Source organism: Cervus elaphus, chromosome 31 (assembly GCF_910594005.1).
Source record: "Cervus elaphus chromosome 31, mCerEla1.1, whole genome shotgun sequence".
Lineage (NCBI taxonomy): Eukaryota > Metazoa > Chordata > Mammalia > Artiodactyla > Cervidae > Cervus > Cervus elaphus.
In genome coordinates this window covers 47,548,157-47,568,931 of record NC_057845.1, presented here as the reverse complement: position 1 = coordinate 47,568,931, position 20,775 = coordinate 47,548,157, and positions in this window count along the sequence as shown.

Here is a 20,775-nt window from a genome sequence, read left to right as displayed (position 1 = left end):
ATGTTTAGAAAAGAAATTCACATCTCAAATTTTCACTTTTATCCATATAGACTATCTTTCAAACCTACTGGACAGGTTGAAGTACATGTGAAATCAATTCTTGGGAGTGCTGAAGTATTTATAAGTCTCACGATATGGTTATTTTTGGATCAGCATCAGAAGTTTGGGGGGTATTATCTGACTACTCAAACAACTTAGATAATAGGTGGTGAACACTGCAGATCTTGTTTCTTATCAACTTTATCCCAAATTAAAATACCAGGGATGGAATAATATTTTCCTCTGAGTCATGTATTTTTCCACTAGCTTAAGAGTCTTTTTTTTTTTTTTAATTTCTTCAGCTCAAGGTATCTGACAAAAAAATTTCTTTGAATCTGCACTTGATTATTAGTCTCACTTACTCTGTGCAACAGCAAGGATCCTGTTTTCTTGGAAATATTTGAGACAGACTCATGGTGAGCTATAAAGTTATTAATGTTGCTTGATATTTGCTTTGACAGCTGCTCTGTACTCTCCTTAATCATCTTCATCATGGTCTGTAGCTCTTTTTTCCCTCCATTTCACTTTTGCCTGTTGCTTACAGAGGATACAGCACGCAGGAAACCTGATAAATCTCCTTTCCCTTCACATCCCCTGTGATTTTTTCTATTCTCCAAATTTAACTTCATTTCTTCATTCTTACATTTATTTATTTGATAAAGAGATATTGAACATCAATCATATGCAAGATCAAGGTGAGGTGATAGTATGGAGATGTTAGATAAAAACATAATTTATGCTTTTATTGAATGTATTAATAGATGTAATACATTAACAGATGTGTTAATTTGCATTTATCAATTTACACACTTAGCTTGGCTAAGACAGACTAACAGTAGAGTAGTAGCCTATGACAAGGTTCACAGCACAGTGGCTGACTCTGTGGGTTTTGGAGTCGAGCAGATGTGCATTTGAATCCTATTCACAATTCTCTAACTCAATGATGCCATGTGCTAAGCTACTTCATACCTTCCTGTTTATCCCCAAACTTTTCTTATTTGTAAAGTGGGAATAATATTATTCCTTCTATAATGAAGATGAAATAACTGCAAGGTCTATGTCATTGTTAAGGCTTTAATAAATGATAACAGCAATTGTGGTGCGATGGAGTGTTAATAAATATGGTAATGCAATGATAACACAGAAAATCAGTTAAATAATAAAGCAAGGTGCATGATAAGTAGAGATTTAGAAATCATGGAAAGTGGAAATAATGATATGATTATGGGGGGTGTTGGGGGTCAATGACTGTCATGGGCCTTCACAATTGAATATGTTGCCTAATATCATATGTGGGCTTCCCTGTGGCTCAGATGGTAAAGAATGCGACCACAATGCTGGTGACCTGGGTTTGATACTTGGGTCAGGTCAGGAAGATCCCCTGTGGAAGGTAATGGACACTCACTCCAATTGTCCTGGACAATTCCACGGACAGAGGAGCCTGGCAGACTGCAGTCCATAAGGTCACAAAGAGTTGGACACAACTGAACGACTAACACTCTCACATTTTTCCCTTTTCAATGTGGTATGTATGTAGCTAATTGGAGAGACTGAAAGGAAATTGTTTTTATCATCAATGGAAAACCTCACAGTAAATGCCCTCAACTAGGAGTATAGCCTATATTGTCTCATTTAATACTTACATCAACCAGATAAGCTATGTACTCCCAACCCTCCACCACTTTAGTCACCATTTTATAGATGAAACAATCCAGTCACAGAGCAGCTAAGTCACTCATTCCAGCCCTAGCTAAAAGTGAGTGGAGCAAGAATATTAACAAACATTAGCTTTCCAACAAAATACATAATTCCCCTTCACCTGCAGTTTTGCTTTCCGAGGTTTCAGTTGTCTGCAGTCAACCATGGTCTGAAAATATTAAATAAAAGATTCCCCCAAATAAACAATTTATCTCTTTTGAACTGCACAGTTCTAAATAGCATTGTGAAACCCTGCACAGTCCTGCTCCTTCCCACCTAGGATCTGAATCCTGTGCCCAGTGAGTCTGGCCTGTTAGTTATGGAGTAGTCGGCTAAGTTACCGGATCAACTGTCATTGCATGATGGTACTTGTGTTCAAGTCACCCTTATTTTACTTAACAATGGCTGCAAAGCATAAGAATAGTGATGCTGGCAATTCAGATATTCTCTTATTGCCTAATTTATAAATTAAACTTTATCTTAGGTATATGTGTTTAGAAAAAAGTAGTGTGTGTGTACATATATATATACATATATATATATATAGAGAGAGAGAGAGACAGAGAGAGAGAGAGAAAGAAAGAGAGAGTTTGGTTCTGTTGTAGTTTTAGACTCCACCAGGGTGTCTTGGCACATATCTCCCTTGGATAAGGGAAGACTACTGTATAGGCTTTATAAGGAGAAAATACCTTCAGTTTAGCTCACATTATGTTCTAGTACACAGTGTAGTCCCTGGCACCTGCTAGGTTATGGAATGAATTGTTCAACATCCGTGTTTGTTCAACAGTCCATGCTGATTCTTTGTAGGGTTGAGCCCTGATGACAGAAATAAAGTCTCTGTGCTTTGCATGGTAAGCAGTAGAGTCTTTTAGGAGGGAACTAAGAATCTAGCTGTGCTGCTCATAACAAACTGAAGAGGCAGGGGCCGTCTGGGGAAAGCAACATGGAAGACTTTTCTGTGTATGCAGACGATCAGAAATGAAGCTTCAGAGTAGGCGGGTAGTAATTGAGATGAACAGGTTTGAGTAAATGGGGAGATATGGGAGAGTGATTTTTTTTAAACTGGGTGATTTTTAAGTGCTATTAAAATAACATGTGCTGTTTTAAAGCAGTAACAGGGATGCAAGCAAGAGGAAGAAGAAAGAATAACTGTGGATGTAAAGTAAGGCATTTTGGATTTTAACCTGTTGTCTTTTGAGCAGTTGGGAAAATAGCTAAATATTCAGGAGGTACTTGGAAATGGAGTATTAGAGCTCAGGAGTATAATAAAGTGGTAAATGCACATTTGAAAGTTTCTAGTATTGAAGTGATATTTGTAAAATGAAATGATGGAATTCCTAAGGGAGCTTGCATTTGTATTGTAAAGGCTAATTTTTTATTCCTTCAGGTAAAGTCATATCTCTGAAGAGGTATAATTATAGGAAAGTCTTAACTGAAGTTTGTTCCTTGGTTAAAAACAAGACATGAAATACAAATTTGACTGTGAGATGCAAAAACATTTCAATTACCCCTGGGCACTAAAAGCCAAGGCTGAATATCTTACTTAAACAAATAATTAGCTCTGGAAATAATAGTTTAAGCAAGCCAATTAATGAACTTTTAATTTTTTCTTCTTCTGCTGAGGATTTCAGCTCTATTCAGGCTTTAGATTTCACACACACAAATTATTGAATACAGTTTGATTTTGCCAATATGAATAGGAGGCCACTCTCTAAGTGTTACAAAGGAAAGTTCAGGGGTTCCCTGTCTTGGCCATTGCCAGAATTTTATTTTTCTATAAGGATATGCAAGCCTATCAAGGAAAATTCCTTCTAACCAGTTCCAGGCTTTGCTTTTTCACAATATTCCGGGTAAAGAGGATCAACATCTCAGCTGAGATGCAGCATTTCGCCTCTCAGGGAACAGATGTGTTGCTGTTTGCATAGCTTCTAGGGGTTCTGCCAACAGTGGGCCTTATTATGGAAAATAACACTGGAAACTCTTTAAAACACTGTTGCTGGGAATCGAGCTTAGAGCTGCTTCTCCAAGTACAGCAGCTTTTACTGTGTGTAGTTATATTTTAGGAACCATAATTATCCTGGGAACTTAATAGAATCTGTTAAACCGAGCTGTGTTCAAACAGAATTAGGTGAGAGTTTTAGATTTAATTGAGATTTCCAGAGATAATTTTCAGGTATTGAAAATGAATAATTGCAAACTAAATATATCATTGCACTCTTCATTATAATAGTGAGGGATACATCATGGAAATTTTATGGTATGATATGTTTTAAAAATGGTTGTGGAGAAATATTATCATATTTCTCATAAAAATTTAACAGCATTTTTAGTGATCATAATCCCAACTCCTATATTTTTATTGTCATTAAGCACTTAATTAGGAATTGAGGAGTTCATTTTTTGTTTGTTTTTAGTAAAATACTATTTAAAAACAGTGAAAAATGAAAAATCTGATGTCTTATGTGAAGCTTCTGGGGATTGTTTAGCCGCCACACACTGTTATTCACAGGAAATCAGAGATCACCAGAACTGACTCAGTGACTTTGACATAATGCCTCTGGCAAACAATTCCAAAACACAAACACAGTTTTATCCTGAACATGTGGCAACAGGTTCTGCTTTATTGGCCCAACACGCGTTAAGACTCTGCAGTTCTCAGTGATAGCATTGTGCATTATCTTACCCAGTGTTTTCCTAATTAATTTTCATTGTGCTGTACAATAGCTAATTAATCTGAATAAAGATAAGCTGTTCAGGGCTTATTTTAACTTTGGGCAAGCTGACTAACAAGGCCGGAGATACTAATCAGCATCTCACTTGGTTGAAAGTGAAAGTGAAGTTGCTCAGTCGTGTCCCACTCTTTGCGACCCCATGGACTGTAACCCACCAGGCTCCTCCATCCATGGGATTTTCCAGGCAAGAATACTGGAGGAAGCCAGAACAGCCTCAGCCAGACTGTTCAAACCCCCTTCTTCTAGAAATGTCTCAACACATGGCAGGAATGGTGGTTCTGTCCCAGAGACTCACTCATTTTTCAGCCGTTTTGAAACTGATGTTCTTCATCCTCACTGAAGATGCATGTTAAAAGATTGCAATGATTAATAGTTGAATAGCTACATAAGAACACAGAGATGCCCTTTTCATCCCTTTATCCTCGCCTTTTAATACGTTCTATCAAAGTAATTACGTCTCATGGTCTGTGTTCATTCATTGATAAAAAAAATGCATGGGAAAACTTCTCTTTTGCACTCTTAATCAATATACAATTTGTTAATGCTACTAGTAATGCCACTTCTACTAGTATGGGCCAAAAATAAAACATCAACCTTCTGCCCTTAAAATCTTTCTGATAATCACTGGGAGAATGCCAGTGGATCTGGATTTAATTAGAGCTTCTGTTCCTCTTCACCCTTCCCTTTCCCCAGCTCTCCCCCCATGAAGAAGCTAATCTGTGGACAGAGCTGCTAAATAGTTCTGATTCAGTTAGCATTCTGCCAGTGCAGTTATGACAAAAACAACAGTACAATGAACAATTACAACAAATTCCTCCCAGGATTTTCAATGAAAGATTGCGAAGGCAAACTCTTACCATGATGATTTAACTGGTGGAATGCCATCAGGAAGAAGGCAAGAAATGAGAGAGACAAGTAAACCAAAATTATTTAGAAAAAAAAAAAAATTAAAGAATGGAAAAACAGATGTTTGAAAGAAATTCCAAAAAAGGGAAACAACCCCTCCCAGAAGATGTACTATTATTTTGGAAAGAAACATTCCTTCCTTTCTGCTACCTGATTTTAAGAACAACAGCCGGAGTTAAAATTCACACGAGAGGTTCTAGAAGTAAAGAATTAAATGAGAAGTCTCTTTATAAGAGGTGAGCATAAAAGAAGGCTTTATTTGGAATGAGAAAGGCCTGTGTTTACTTTCTAACCCGAATTTTTGTTATTAAACACAATTGTTTGGAATGGTTTTCTAGACCTATTCTGTTTCACTAGGTCCTGAAATATGCTAGGTGTCAGGCAAACATATTTGTTTTCAGATTCCCTTTTCTGAAATCACTTCCCCAGTGTTCTGCCCATGTTTGTTTCCACCAATACACTGAAGTTTATAAAATAATACCCAGCATGAATAAAAGGACTGTCAAACCATCAATACCTACAACCGAAGGTAAGATTTGTATTATATACCTCATGGTGTTTAAGTTAGGCATATACATCTCAGGATAGTGCATTGATATTTATAGTTCTTTTTCATCCAGAAATCTAAAACATTAAGAAATGTAGAGTAACAATGTTATGTATGGCCAGTAATTTACCATTAGATTGGTCTGTGGCCAGGGAAAGTCAATTGATGTATATTGATAGAGTGTATTTATAATCTTAATGAATTTGTAATGATCCTGCATGCAGGTTTTCAGATTTAGAACCCTGATTGATTTATCATACTGAGCATGGGTTGCTTTCGAGGTTAGTCTCACATTCAATAAAGTCACAGAGACTGATGTGTAAAATCAGAATGCCAATGTATTATTTTACAATAAGAATTCAAATCATCTCACAGATTATAATACTTTTATCAGTGTAACCACATCTGTCTCTGAAAGCAGATCCTGTTAGAAAGAAAATTACATTCAGAAATGTGCTTGGTGTGCACAGTATTAAGTCACAAGCCTTTGATACCATTATGTCTTAATTCTGGTTTGGAAAAAGCATTCATTGTTTAAGAACACACCCTCTTCTGTATAAGAAGAGCATTTGGATAGAGACTGCCAGTGTTTTTCCAAGTGTCTGTTTTTTCCTTGCTTCCAAGACTGGCAATCACCTTCTGAATGACACATTATTTCCCTGATATGTTAATATATTCAATCAAGTTATAGTTTGCCTCGAAGGTTTGGGAGCTTTTCTTTATTTTTATGATGACTTTGCTGATCTTCTCTCTTATCCACAATACAATGAATTAAATTTTAGCTCAGAGGTCAGTCTTAATCCCTTTATTTCCAGGTTCTTAAGTATTATCTTTATGAAGACTCACAGTTAAACTCCAAAACAAAAAATTATTATTTCAATAAATATGTACATTTACCTACTTATTTACTTTATATAGACACTGTCCTTGAAAAGTGCTAGTCTGTGTGACTCATAAGACGAGGATTGTCTTATTTATTATTACCTATCCAGTGCCAACTTTAATATAAACTCATGGTAACCACTGAATTGAAATTTATTGAATAAATTAAGATAGTATTAATTTTATTAGCTGAAGACTGAAAGCAGTAGCTTGCTTATTTCCCTCATTATTTATTAATGCTTATTAAGGTACAAGTATACTTAAATATGTAAAAAAAAAAGACCCCCTCATAATTGTGTGTTCTAAGTAAACCTCATACTAAGTTTTGTCATGTCTTACAATTTCTTGGAAACATATGACATCCTATCACAAAGAAAAAAAAAATTCTCTTAAACAACAAAGGACACAATCAGTGCTTCCTATTCATAGTAAATCACATCTCTGAAATTATTTTCTGATTTAATTCACTTATTTATTTAAGTTCATTGCATTTATTTTATTTGGCCTATCAGATTTAAACTTCTTGAGTGTAGGAATGGTGACTTCTTTTTGGAGTGGGACAGGGGTATTCCACATTTCCAAATATAGTATTGGGGATAGGGAAAATTGCCAAAAATGGCTTCTTGTTTAACCTAATCTTCTAATTTTGATTTATAATGTATCCAACATTCTAATATGAGGTCTTTGTGATGAGAGTGGTTGGATATAACTGCACCTTATCTCAGTGAAACTACATGACCCGATGTGAGTACGAACACAGACTGGACACTGAGAGGCACTTCACGTGTTTTTTTTGAATTAGACGTGGTCTGAGTCTGTCCTGTTAACTCCTCACTACTCCACACCTCAGAAGGCCAATCAGGACGTTTACATATGTATACAAAGAGTCAAGAGTCGGAAGATAAAGAAGGCTGGGTGCCGAAGAATTGACGCTTTCAAATTGTGATGGTGGAGAAAACTCTTGGACTGCAAAGAGATCAAAACAGTCAATCTTAAAGGAAACCAGCCCTGAATATTCACTGGAAGGATTGTTGCTGAAGCTGAAGCTCCAATACTTTGGCCACCTGATGTGAAGAGCTGACTCATTGGAAAAGACTGATGCTCGGAAAGATTGAGGGCAGGAGGAGACAAGGGCAACAGAGGATGAGATGGTTGGATGGCATCACTGACTCAATGGACATGAGTTTGAGGAAACTGGAAGATGGTGAAGGACAGAGGAGCCTGGCGTGCTGTAGTCTACGGGGCTGCGAAGAGTAGGACACGAGCGAGACTGAAAAACGACAGAACTTTGCAAATAGCTGAGGAAAGAAGAGAAGTGAAAGGCAAGGGAGAAAGGGAAGGTGCACCCAGCTGAGTTCGGAGTTCCAGAGAACAGCAAGGAGAGATAGGAAGGCCTTCTTAAATGAGCAATGCAAAGAAATAGAGGAAAACAAGAGAATGGGAAAGACTAGAAATCTCTTCAAGAGAAACTGGACATACCAAGGGAACATTTCATACAAAGATGGGCACAATAAAGGACAGAAATGATATGGACTGAACAGAAGCCAAAGAGATTAAGAAGAGGTGGCAAGAATACACATGAAAAAGGTCTTCATGATCCAGATAACCATGAGTTGTGGTCACTCACCTACAACTGGACATCCTGGGGTGTGAAGTCAAGTGGGCCTTAGGAAGCATTGCTATAAACAAACCTAGTGCATGTGATGGAATTCCAGTTGAGTTATTTAAAATTGTAAAAGATAGTGCTGTTCAACTGCTGCACTCAACACTGTTAGCAAATATGGAAAACCCAGCAGTGGCCACAGGGCTGGAAAAAATCAGTTTTCATTCCAATCCCGAAGAATGGCAATGACAAAGAATGTCAAGCAATCATACAATTATGTTTATTTCATACACTAGCAAGGCTATGCTCAAAATCCTTCAAATTAGCCTTCAGCAATATGTGAACCAAGAACTTTCACATGTACAAGCTGGGTTTTGAAGAAGCAGAGGAATCAGATATCAAATTGTCATCATTTGTTGGATTATGGAGAAAGCAAGGGAGTTCCAGAAAAACATCTACTTCTGCTTCATTGACTATGCTATAGCCTTGACTATGTAGATCACAGCAAACTGTGGAAAATTCTTAAAGTGATAGGAGCACCAGAGCACCTTACTTGTCTCCTGAGAAACTTGTATTCAGGTTAAGAAGCAACAGTTAGAACTGGACATGGAACACCTGACCGGTTCACAGTTGGGAAAGGAGTATGACAAGGCTCCTTGTATATTGTTGCCCTGCTTATTTAACTTCTGTGAAGAGTACATCATGTGAAATGCCAGGCTGGTTGAATCACAAGCTGGAATCCAGATTGCTAGGAGAAATATCAACAACCTCTGAGAGCAGCAGAGGATGAGGTGGTTGGATAACACCACCAACTCAATGTGCATGAATCTGACCAAACTCCAGGAGACAGGAGAGGGGAGGGAAGCCTGGTGTGCTGCTGTCCTTGGGGTAGCAAAAATCAGACATGACTTCGTGGCTGAACAACATAGAACTTTGAATGCACTGCAAATTTTGGATAAAGTTTTTGTACTTTGTCTTATCTCCCCTCTTACTCCTATCACACATAAAATGGACAAATAAAGAAAAGGTAAAGGTGTTGTAAATATGCAGTCTTTCACAGTTGTAAGGGAAGAAGGCTGACTATAACAGATGGGCAAAACATATCTTAACCTCTTCAAATCAAGGTGCACATTTTTTCATATTTTTCACTGTCTTCAAATTTCAACTTTATTCAATATTTAGAATTGAACTTTATTCAGTTCTTACCTAGTTAATCAGTTCTCTTTGGGAGAAACTTTCAATCAATAGGCATATATAAAATGAATCAATATTCAGAAGATATCTGGCTGTTAATTAGTTGAACATCTTCACAAGTTTAATAGCATATTTTATTGGATTGGCATGATTCCTTCATTGGCATGACTATACATGGGGATACATGGTTCCATACATGTAAGTCAAGTTTTAGTTGATTGTGTTCAATGTCATGAGAAATATAACCTCTTATTCTAAAACAAGCACCTATTTCCAAGTAAAAGCTCTCCATAAGAAATGTTATTTGCTATTGATAATCATGTTTTACTACTGATTGTAAATAAAGCTTTAGAGAACATATGTTACAAGCTGTGTATAAGATTTATACACCTTCCTCTGCTGCAATTCCTGCCGTCCACAGTCTAGACATTATGATAATTTCCTGTCTTAAGGTTCTTGAAAATTCTTCTAGTTTCTTAAAAGAAAGTGTTGGAATATACATACCTCTGTATTGTGTTTTTCTTAACAGTAACTTTATTTTGTTTGCTATTATTTTATTGGTATTTTAAAGAATGTACTAATCTCTATTTCTTTTCTTATAGTTTAATAAGATGAAGCCACCTAGAACTAGATATTAAAGATCAAAGTCAGAATTGGATTGGAAAAACAAGGTATAGAATGTGAAGGAAGGCACACTTACATCTCAAATCAAGGTCTTTTATCTCTAGGGTAAATGTATTAAATACTCCAGTTGCTATAATAATATATAACAAACAATAAGTTGTTTGGTTTTTTTTTTTAGCAGTGTAAAAGATGAAATTGAGCTAGGATTGGGATAGGAAAAAGATGAGTACATTTAAGTTTGAGATTATAAAACTGCATATTGCTGTCCATCTTTGCATATACATATATAAGTATAAGCATGTACTTATATATGTATTTGCACAAATACTGCTTTTTGCTGTAGTTTACCTTTGTGATTTAGGCAGAATAAATGAAAAAGTCATCCACCCTGAGCTTCAGTTGTAGTACAACTTAGAAAGCTTCATTTCTTGTAAGTAAGGGGAGTGAAAATCTACTTTATTTAGGAGTCTTAGGGGAGTTTGATAAGGAAATTAATTTTCCCTAAGGTTTTACTCATGAATTATAGACATAAATATATTTGGAAGTTTGAATTTTATGTAGGTTTCTTAAAAATACAACTTTTGGAAACTGATTATTTTCTGAAGGCAGGAATTCATGTTTATAACGTGTGTTCTTCTGAATTCATCTGCATTTACTTTTTTCTATTATGGTTGCATGTGTTAAAATGAATCTATGAAGATGAATCTATGATAATCTCCCTTTTCCATCACCTTTCTTTCTTCATGGATGGAGGGACATTTGCTTCCTGTCAATAATGACTTAGATGTTTTCACAAGAACCAAACTGGTCTCTCTGGAAATCCAGAATCCAGAGATTATCCTATGATTCATTTAAATGAGAGAGTCATCTGGGATGGGAGAAGATATAAGTGGATAATTTGTCCATTATTTTCCTAATTAGAGTGTTTCCAGATGGCTCCTCAGACAAACATGGTCATTCCCAAGACAGATCTTCCTTCTGATTTAAGCGAAGTGATCTATGAAAAGCCTTAGAGAAGAATATTTTTATAGAAGTATGTAAATTATAGTATTATATATGTGTGTGCATTTCACATTAAAATTAACACTCATAATGAAACTTTTTAATTCAACAAACAATGAGTAAAGAATATAGTTTGTCCCAAGAGCATAGGTCCCTATAAATCAGTTCACATAAGGAAACATTCAGGAAGCCTAATTTATAACTTTAGCTAATAATGACTGATTTCAGGAAAATGAAATAAAAAGTAAAAATTAATAATTAACATATAGATGATAAATAACACTTTAGTGGCATTCTGTCTTTTGTATGTGACAGCTGGTAGATTATGGAAAGGTAGATTTCTTTCCCTTTCTTTCTCCCTTCCTTCATACCTTTCTTTTGTTCTTTCTTCTCTCCTCCTCCTTCTTTGCCAATTTGTTTTGTCAAGCCCTATTACATAAGACTGCAACTATAAAAGGGATAATTAGAAAGCTCCATAAGAATATGTTCCATTTATTATGAGATTACTTCTAAATCCCATTACTATATTTTCATTTTGAATTGAATGAAATATACATGCCAGAAAAAAATAATGGTATCATGTATTAGACCTGAAACTGTTAAAATGCTAGAGGAACATTTTGGGGAAAAACTTGACATCAATCTTGGCAATGATGTTTTGACATTAAAAACAAAGACAGTATATCAAAACTAAACAACTGTGATTGCATTAAACTTAGAAGCTTCTGCACAACAAAGGAAGCCAAAATGAAAAGGCAAACTATGGAATGAGAGAAAATATTTTCCAATAATATCTGATAAGGAGTTAACATATGCAAACATATGTTAGCATAAGCAAAACAAATGAGGGAATCACAAAACTCAATAGCAAAAAAAATCAGATTAAAAAATAGGCAGAGCACTCAAACAGACATTTTTCGAAGACATACAAATAGCCAACTAGTCCATGAAAATGCTCAGCATCACTAATCATCATGGTAATGCAAACCAAAACCATAAAGAGAAGTCACATCACACCTGTTAGAAGGACTATTATCAAAATGATGAGAGAACAAATGCTAATGTGAATGTGGAAAAAAGGGGAACTCTTGTATCCTGTTGGTGGGATTGTAAACTTGTACAGCCACTATGGAAAACAATATGGAGTTTTCTCAAAAAAGTTTAAAAATATTTGAAAACTATGACAGTTAAAAACTCTCATATGATCCAGCAACCCCACTTTTGAGTATATATCCAAAGGGAATGAATCAAGACTTGGAGAGATACCTGCACTCCCATGTTCGTTTCAGCATTATTCACAGCAGCCAAGATATGCGAACAACATCAGTGTCCACCACAGATAAATGGACAAATACGTGCTGCATGTATGTGATGGAATACTGTGCTATGAAAAGAAGCTACTCCTACCAATTGAGACAGTTTGGGTGAAACTTGAGGATATTATGCTAAGTGAAATAAGCCAGAGAGAGAAAGACAAGGACTGTATAGTATTGCTTATATGTGGAATCGTTTTTTGAAAAATAAGTCAAGAATAGAAAAGTGGTTGCAATGGGCAGGTGGCAAGAGATATAAGGAGGGGTTGGTAAAACCATATAGTTTCGGGTATATAAGATTAATAAACTCTTAGGATCTGATGTATAACATGATCACTATACTTGATAACACTGTATTGAACAATTGGTATATGCTAAGAGAGTTCTCACCAAAACATAAAAAGGTAAATATGTGAGGGGGTGGATGTATTTGTTAATTACCTAGTTGGAAGGAATATTTTCACAACATAAATCATTATATATGCACTTAAATATCTTACTATTTTAGATGCCAATTATACCTTAATAAAGCTTAATAAAAAGGAAAACACTATTGATCAGTCCTATTTAAGCTATTTGTTTTTGAGGAAATGTATTCAAGGAAGCTCATGAGGATTTTTGATTCAAGGAATACAAGAAAGCAGGCAGTTGTAATGAGACGATTGTAAGGAATATGAATGTTTGCTCTGCTTGTTTAAACTCACAGGAAACTAGTCAACACTTTCGAGTAGGTTTCCTCAAACCTACTCAAATTCTAAATTCTAGATTCAGATTCCTCAAATTCTGAATTCTAAACATTCTTTTATAGATATGCATATATATTCTTAGTCTCCACATGGGATAAGTGATATTCATTTATTTTTAAATTTTATTTTTCTTATTTCTTTTCCTCCATTTAGTTTAAATACTTTCAGAAAGCAAATGATATTTATCATTTTATCATGTATGTTCTTAAAAAATGACGGCAATAGAATTGCTATCTATTCACATAAATGTGCATATTTTATAGCAATGCCATTATGGTGATTTCAAGGTGCCAAAAGTAAATCTATAAAAAAAGAATTATCATTTCTAATAAATGCCCTCTAAACATTACATCAAGTCAATTAATTCACTTAAGCCAGCATTTAATGAATATTCATTATATATGTGCCAGACATTGGGTTATAAAGATAAGTAAAACAAATTTTCCTTCCTATGCTCCAGCCTAAAGGGAAGGCTCAAATATGTTTGGAATGATGGAAGCCTCAAGGGAAAAATGAAGATTAAGAACAGAACAGCTGGCACTCTCCTCCATCAAGTGACCCTTAGAAAAATTTACCAACCAAAGACTCTCTATAAAGGTTGTTGATTTTCTGTAGATGTTGGCAGGACTGGCTACATAAAGTGCAAGGGCAAGTGCAAAATAAAAATGGTGACCCCTTGTTAAGAAATTCTTAAGACTTTCAAGATGGCAACAGCAGAGCACTAACCGAATGTGAGGCCTTCTATGGCATGTCTGTGACACTGGCCCTGAGGTTAGATTTGCTCCTGCTAAATCTTTAGTTCCTACTAGGATACTTTTTGTTGCCTGATGCATTAGTTTGATAGAAGTGCTTAGGTGTCCCTGGGGTTCAAAGAGCGTAGATCATGGCAGCATGGTTTCCTGGAAATCTTTTAGCTGTATATGGCATAGAGTAAAGATGAAAACCATGAAAAAAAGTGAAAACTCCACAGTTATCATTTACATTCCTTGGTGGCTCAGTGGTAAAGAATGAGCCTGCCAACGTAGGGAATGCAGGTTCAATCCCAGGGTCGAGAAAGTCCCCTGGAGAAGGAAATGGCAACCCGCTTTAGTACTCTCGCCTGGAAAATCCTGTGGGCAGACAGACTTGGATGTGACTTAGTGACTAAACAACAGCAATCTCCTAGTTTACGTCTTTGGAGGATTTTACTGGAAATAGAGATCTGAGAATAAAGGTTTTTACTTTATCATTCTTTCATTTGATAAGGAGTAAAGTATAACATGCTAACTTGTGTTAAGAAGTAAAACTAGAATACGAAAGGGAATTTCAGATATCCCTCACATACCTTTCAGTAGTGACACTAATAAGTGAAATATTATTGAAAAATGATGCTTTTGAATTTTTCCTACAAATACAAAGTATTACATATAAATATATTTTTCCATAATTCAATAGAGTCATCTGATTATATCATAACAGTGAAATATTGCTATTCACACTTGCCTGAAACCAAGATTTTTCTATGGTTATTAAAGAGAGAGACAAGACATTATTTCCTCACCTAATGATTTGTGATTTTATGTTTATATGTCTACTTATGTATACTTCGGGATATACCCAATATGTACATTTATATGGGATAATAAAATAATCAAGTTGATATGCAGTGTTGGTTTTATGACTTATGAATGACTGGAAAACTTACAAAGGTGAAATCATTTAATAATAAACACAAATGTAAATGCTGCTTGACATCAATATTGATCATCTGCATCCCACAATAAGGAAGTTTCTTAGGTTCTAGTAAGTAAAAGAAGTTGATATTTAGTTAGTATGCCATTTTGAATTTAAAATGTGCTCACAGAAGTAATTTTATATAAATGTGCTTAAAGGCTAATGACTTGTGAAGTCATATGTGTCTATAACCAGAATGATATGCACATAAATAATACTTAATACATATATTTTTATTATAAGTTTGAGCTGCATATCTTATTTAATTACTGAAACAGATAATGCTTCCACTTCAATATCAGAATGTACAGCAAAGCACAATAAAGTGTTGCACATCTTAGAGATAAATTTGCTCCATACTGAACATGTTAAGATTTATTGTGATCTATTCCTAAGATCTATTGGGAGTTGTATAATATAAATACACAATTTATAGCTGGGAGATGAAATGTTGGTTTAAAAAAATACCATTATCTAACAATGCAACTTGAAATTTGACATCTAATTTTTTTTTTGTTTTTTTTTTTTGTTGTTGTTGTTTTTTTTTTTGACATCTAATTTTTACACATGCATGCACACACACTCACACAGGCAACACAGAATCTGATAAATGCTAAACTGTCATTTAATTTCTTGTTTTATTTGCTGAGAATAAAACATCTCTTCATACATAATAAAAGCAATAAGATTTTTGTAAGCTTTTTTTTTTTTTTTTTTTAAAGCCACTGGCCCATTCCATTCTTCTTTACCTAGTTCTGAAGTGAGGGTAATTTGTTTCCTAATCTCTACCAGTAGAGACACAAGGTGAAAGAAGTGAGTGAAGAAACAGTACTTACTAATAAGCACTTTCTGACACTAATGTAAGTGGCAGCTCTGAGAAGTCCTTTTCTCCATCTACTCCTGAGTGGGCAGGAGAGTGAGGATGAGGCCCGGGGGCAAGGACCAAAGGAAGCAGCTACGTCTTATTTTGTTAAAGGTAATATCTTGTGTCTTAAAGCACACAACTAAGCATAATGTCAGTGAAGAGAATTTAAGGAAAAACTACTACTGAATTCAAATACTGGCTAAACACCCACAAACACAATGAAAGCTGTTCCAGTCAATTTTGAGCTCAAGTGTATTACATTTATAATGTGTTTTGAAATATATTTCACTATTAAAAAAATCAATCGTTCAAAACAGAAAATGTGTTATCCAGTTTGGAAGAAAATTTCTAGGAATAAATTAACTGTGAAAATGTCTAATTTAAGCTTTAAAATGGCTGCATTTATAGCATGTTAGTATTAAATTTCATAACTATTGTTACCTAACATTTTTTATATTTCACAAGCATAACATTTTGTGTTTCAGAGATTTCTTTCAATTATTTGTAATGTTAAATATAAGTAAAATAAAATATGAATAATTGCATTTAAGGTTACATAAGAAACCTTACAGAAAAATCTTATGCATTTAATTTTTTTTAAAGTACATTGGGTTACAATTTCTTGTATTTTAAATAATTTAAAATTTGTTTATTTATAATTTCATTATAGTTTTTAATATTCTTTAAACAAAATATGATATAAATATTTATATATACATATACATACATACACAAACATATATAGACACATTTTTTTTCAAAGCCACTCTACATATAATGACCATATAGAGTCCATTTTTTTAAATGTTAGAATATATGGAGAGACAAATTAATGTAGTAGGTATATGTAAAGTGAAAGAAAGTGAGTGTTAGTCACTCAGTTATGTCTGATACTTTGAGACTTCACAGACTGTAGCCCCCCAGGCTCCTCTGTCCATGGAAGTCTCCAGGCAAGAATACTGGAGTGGGTTGCCATTCCCTCCTCCAGGGATCTTTCCAAACCAGGGATTGAACCTGGGTCTCCGGCATTGCAGGCAGATTCTTTGCCACCTGCATCACCAAACAGGTGTACTGGCATTCTTAATTCTTCTCAGCTAGAAAAGTGAATATACTGTGATTGTATATTCACTACCTGAATATGAGGTAGTGACTATTTTCTGTTATGGAAGCTGACATTGTAAGATTTATTTATTTATTTATTTTTACTCTTACAGGTAGAAAAATAGTATGTATCACATGCTCCTTAATCAGGTGACCCACCCCAGAAACCGAATCAGAAGATCATGAAGATCCTTTTAGGTAATGGGTAAGCAGTAGGCCTGAAGCCAAAACTGGCTTCTGCACCTGAACACCAAATTAAATCTTGGAGTTTTGGGGGAAATAGAAAAGAATACATTTATTCTTTGTCAGACAAAAGCCACAGTAGGTTAATGCCCTCAAAACAGTGTCCCAGCCTAGGAGAAAGCGAAAGTTTGTGAGGAGTTTTGTACTCAAGGTCCAGAGTAACTGATTAGAATAGCTATAGGTGCAGGGCCCCCATTCCTTCAATTCAGAGATCATCTGTCATTGGGTGAGGATGGGTGAACTGTGACCTTCTCTGAAATGAAGAGTGCTTCATCAAGAACTTAATATCTTCCATTTGTTGGGGGTTTTAGTTCCACAGAAGAGCTTAAAGTTATTGTTATGTGTATATCTTGATGAAGAACTAGAATCCTGCCTCCAAGGCTATTCTATTGTTTCATGACCGCTTCTCCCTTATTCCTGCATTCTCTCCCATCTCTTATTAGTAACTGTTTGAATTGCTGTTTGGAATTCCAGCAAGTGGGAGGGCTTTTGTGCCTAGGAGCTCCACAGGGTCCTGCTCATTTTCAAGGCTTCCACAACAATCAATTTGAGGCACCAGCAATATTGGTTCTAGGAGCAGCTTCTAGTGCTAATATGAATGACGTCTGACCACAGGACTGAAAAAGGTCATTACAAATTCTGTTAGGTAGTTAGAATAGGAAAAAACGAGTGCAGAATGATGGTGACTAAAAGATAAGGAAGGGAAAAGCCCAAGAAAATAGAACAAAGGAAGGTCTGAGGACCAGAGTGAGGATGCCAGGCAAAACAAAAATAGCACTCCTGGCTAGCCCAATTTAGTAGGGCAAGCCCAGGGGGAGGATAAAAAAACATTTAAAAAGAGGAGCCAAAATTGGACTGGGGGCCTCTCTTCTCTTCGTGTCTTTTGGGTCTGCATGCCCTCATGCCTGAAGGATGAGGATGTATATTCCTTTATTTTCTAAATAAAACTGAGCTGTAACACAGAGCTATAACCCTGGCCCATTCAATAGCTGTAACACTGGTCCATCCGAGGACTGTAACTCTGGTCTGTCCGTAGCTTCAAATTTTTGTCGTGATGAGACAGAACAGAGGAAATCACACACTCCCCCGACATCTAAAGTGCCATTTCTCGGATTTAACCTGGCTGAAACAACCTCAGCTTGCCCCCACAAGGAGGAGGTCAAGCAACGCAGGAGCCCAACTCAGTGAAAGCTCCCGCAGTGGAAGCTGAACATGAAGAAAACCCAGCTCAGGGGAAGTGACAAGAAGCCCAGCGTGCTGGAAACCAGGACAACAGAAAACAAACTCAGCAAAAAGCTCACATGGCTCTGTCACAGGTTCCAGAAGACCTCCCGTTAAGGTAGGAAGCCCTCGCTCCTATGGCCGGAAGGTGGTATGCCTAACAAAATCTTAACTCCTTTACAATCTCTCATTTCTTGTTTTATCGAATCCCCTGTGAAGAGATGAGTGTGTGTGACTGAGGGACTCTGGCAGGGGCTACTCTTTAGTGGGCCCCAAAGGCTCCACTATCTGCTGGGCCCCAGTAGCTGTTACCCAAGCCGGTGGGGGGTTCTTCTGTCCTTAATCTTCTTTCTGCCAAGGATCAGGCCAATGAAAACTGTGAGCACAATTCAGGCATTTAGCGGATTTTCTGGCAGGCTATGAAGGGGATTCCTCAGCACATTTTTCCCAATGTTTTTTCCTTCTGTCTTTCAGCTCCTCTCTCCCAGGACTTGAGCCCAGCCAAAACTTTTGGTGCCTGGCTTCAGGACCTAATGAAGCTCAGGCTCTGATGTCTCATTGCAAAAATTCAGTGAGAGACATGGGGATAGGTAAGAGGTAGATTTGTTCAGATTCAGACATAAGCACATTCCACAGGGTGTGGGCCATTGCAGAGGGAAAGTGCTGTGGCCATAGAATGTGGTATGGCTAGTTTTTTCAAGCTGGGTGAATTCAAATGCTAATGAGTGAGAGAATCATCCCAACCATTGGGGAACCAACCACTACACTGTCCTTTGAGAGTGCCTTGCAACTGTCCTGCCACCTCTGGGTATATCATTTAGCTTACAGATTGGGGATCAAGGTTTAGTTGAATTTGACTTTTCATCTTGGACTCATTTGACTTTAATCAGTTTATTTTATGCCCTTGGGCTATGTCATTCTTTCAAAAGTCGTGCCCTGCCCCCTTTCCTTCCTGTTTCATGCTTTTTTCCTGAGCCCCATCTGGGCCCACAGTGTTGCCTCTACAATCTTCTGGAGGGACAACCAGAAAATAGCTGGCCCTTGGGAGGGAAATACTATACAATATCCAATCCCTCTAGATATTCAGGCCTTCATCTTCCATGTTTCCTACAACATGTGCAACAACAGCATCTCTCAGTGGACCCGATAGGGCAGGTGACAGGCACACAATGTCTGCTAGAAGTCCATCTGTTGGCAAGTCCTCAAACACGATTAGGTTTCCAGGGATACTGTTTCCCACTTTGGGAGTTAACCCTGTAGGCCATTTGGGCCCAAACCTTTACCACCCTTCTCCTAAAGTTACAAACATACCCCCAGGTCAAATCTGCACTCTACTTTTATGGAACATCTGGTCTATTGCCTCTTATCAATTTGTTATTAAGCCACTTACTAACTCCTACAACCAACACCCTGCCCCCTTGTAGGCAACATCACTCCACCCAGCCTATTATTAAAATATTCTTAATGTCCCTAATAAACCAGTTAACCCACTTCTTTGGGTTATTTTTCAGATAATAACTTCCGTTATTATTTACAGTGGGTCTATGACAATGAAATATTTACCATTCAGTTCAGTTCAGTTCAGTCACTCAGTCGTGTCTGACTCTTTACAATGCCATGGACTGCAGCACGCCAGGACTCCCTGTCCATCACCAACTCCCAGAGCTTATTCAAACTCATGTCCATCAAGTCAGTGATGCCATCCAAACATCTCATCTTCTGGTGTCCCCTCCTCCTCCAGCCTTCAATCTTTCCAAGCATCAGGGTCCTTTCAAATAAGTCAGCTCTTCACATCAGGTGTCCAAAGTATTGGAGTTTCAGCTTCAACATCAGTCCTTCCATTGAATAGTCAGGATAGATTTCCTTTAGGAATGTTTAAACTACCACACAATTGCATTAGCAAAGTAATGCTCAAAATTCTCCAAGCCAGGTTTCAACAGTAGGGGAACCCTGAACTTCCAGATGTTCAAGCTGGATTTAGAAAAGGCAAAGGAACCAGAGATCAAATTCCCAATATCCACTGAATCATCAAAAAAGCAAGAGAGTTCAAGAAGAAAACATCTACTTCTGCTTTATTGACTATGCCCAAGCCTTTGACTGTGTGGATCACAACAAACTGTGGAAAATTCTTCAAGAGATGGGACTACCAGACCATCTGACCTGCCTCCAGAGAAATCTATACGCAGGTCAAGAAACAACAGTTAGAACTAGACATGGAACAAAAGACTGGTTCCAAATCAGGAAAGGAGTACTTCAAGGCTGTATATTGTCACCTGTTTATTTAACTTATGTGCTGAGTACATCATGAGAAACGCTGAGTTGGATGAAGTACAAACTGGAATCAAG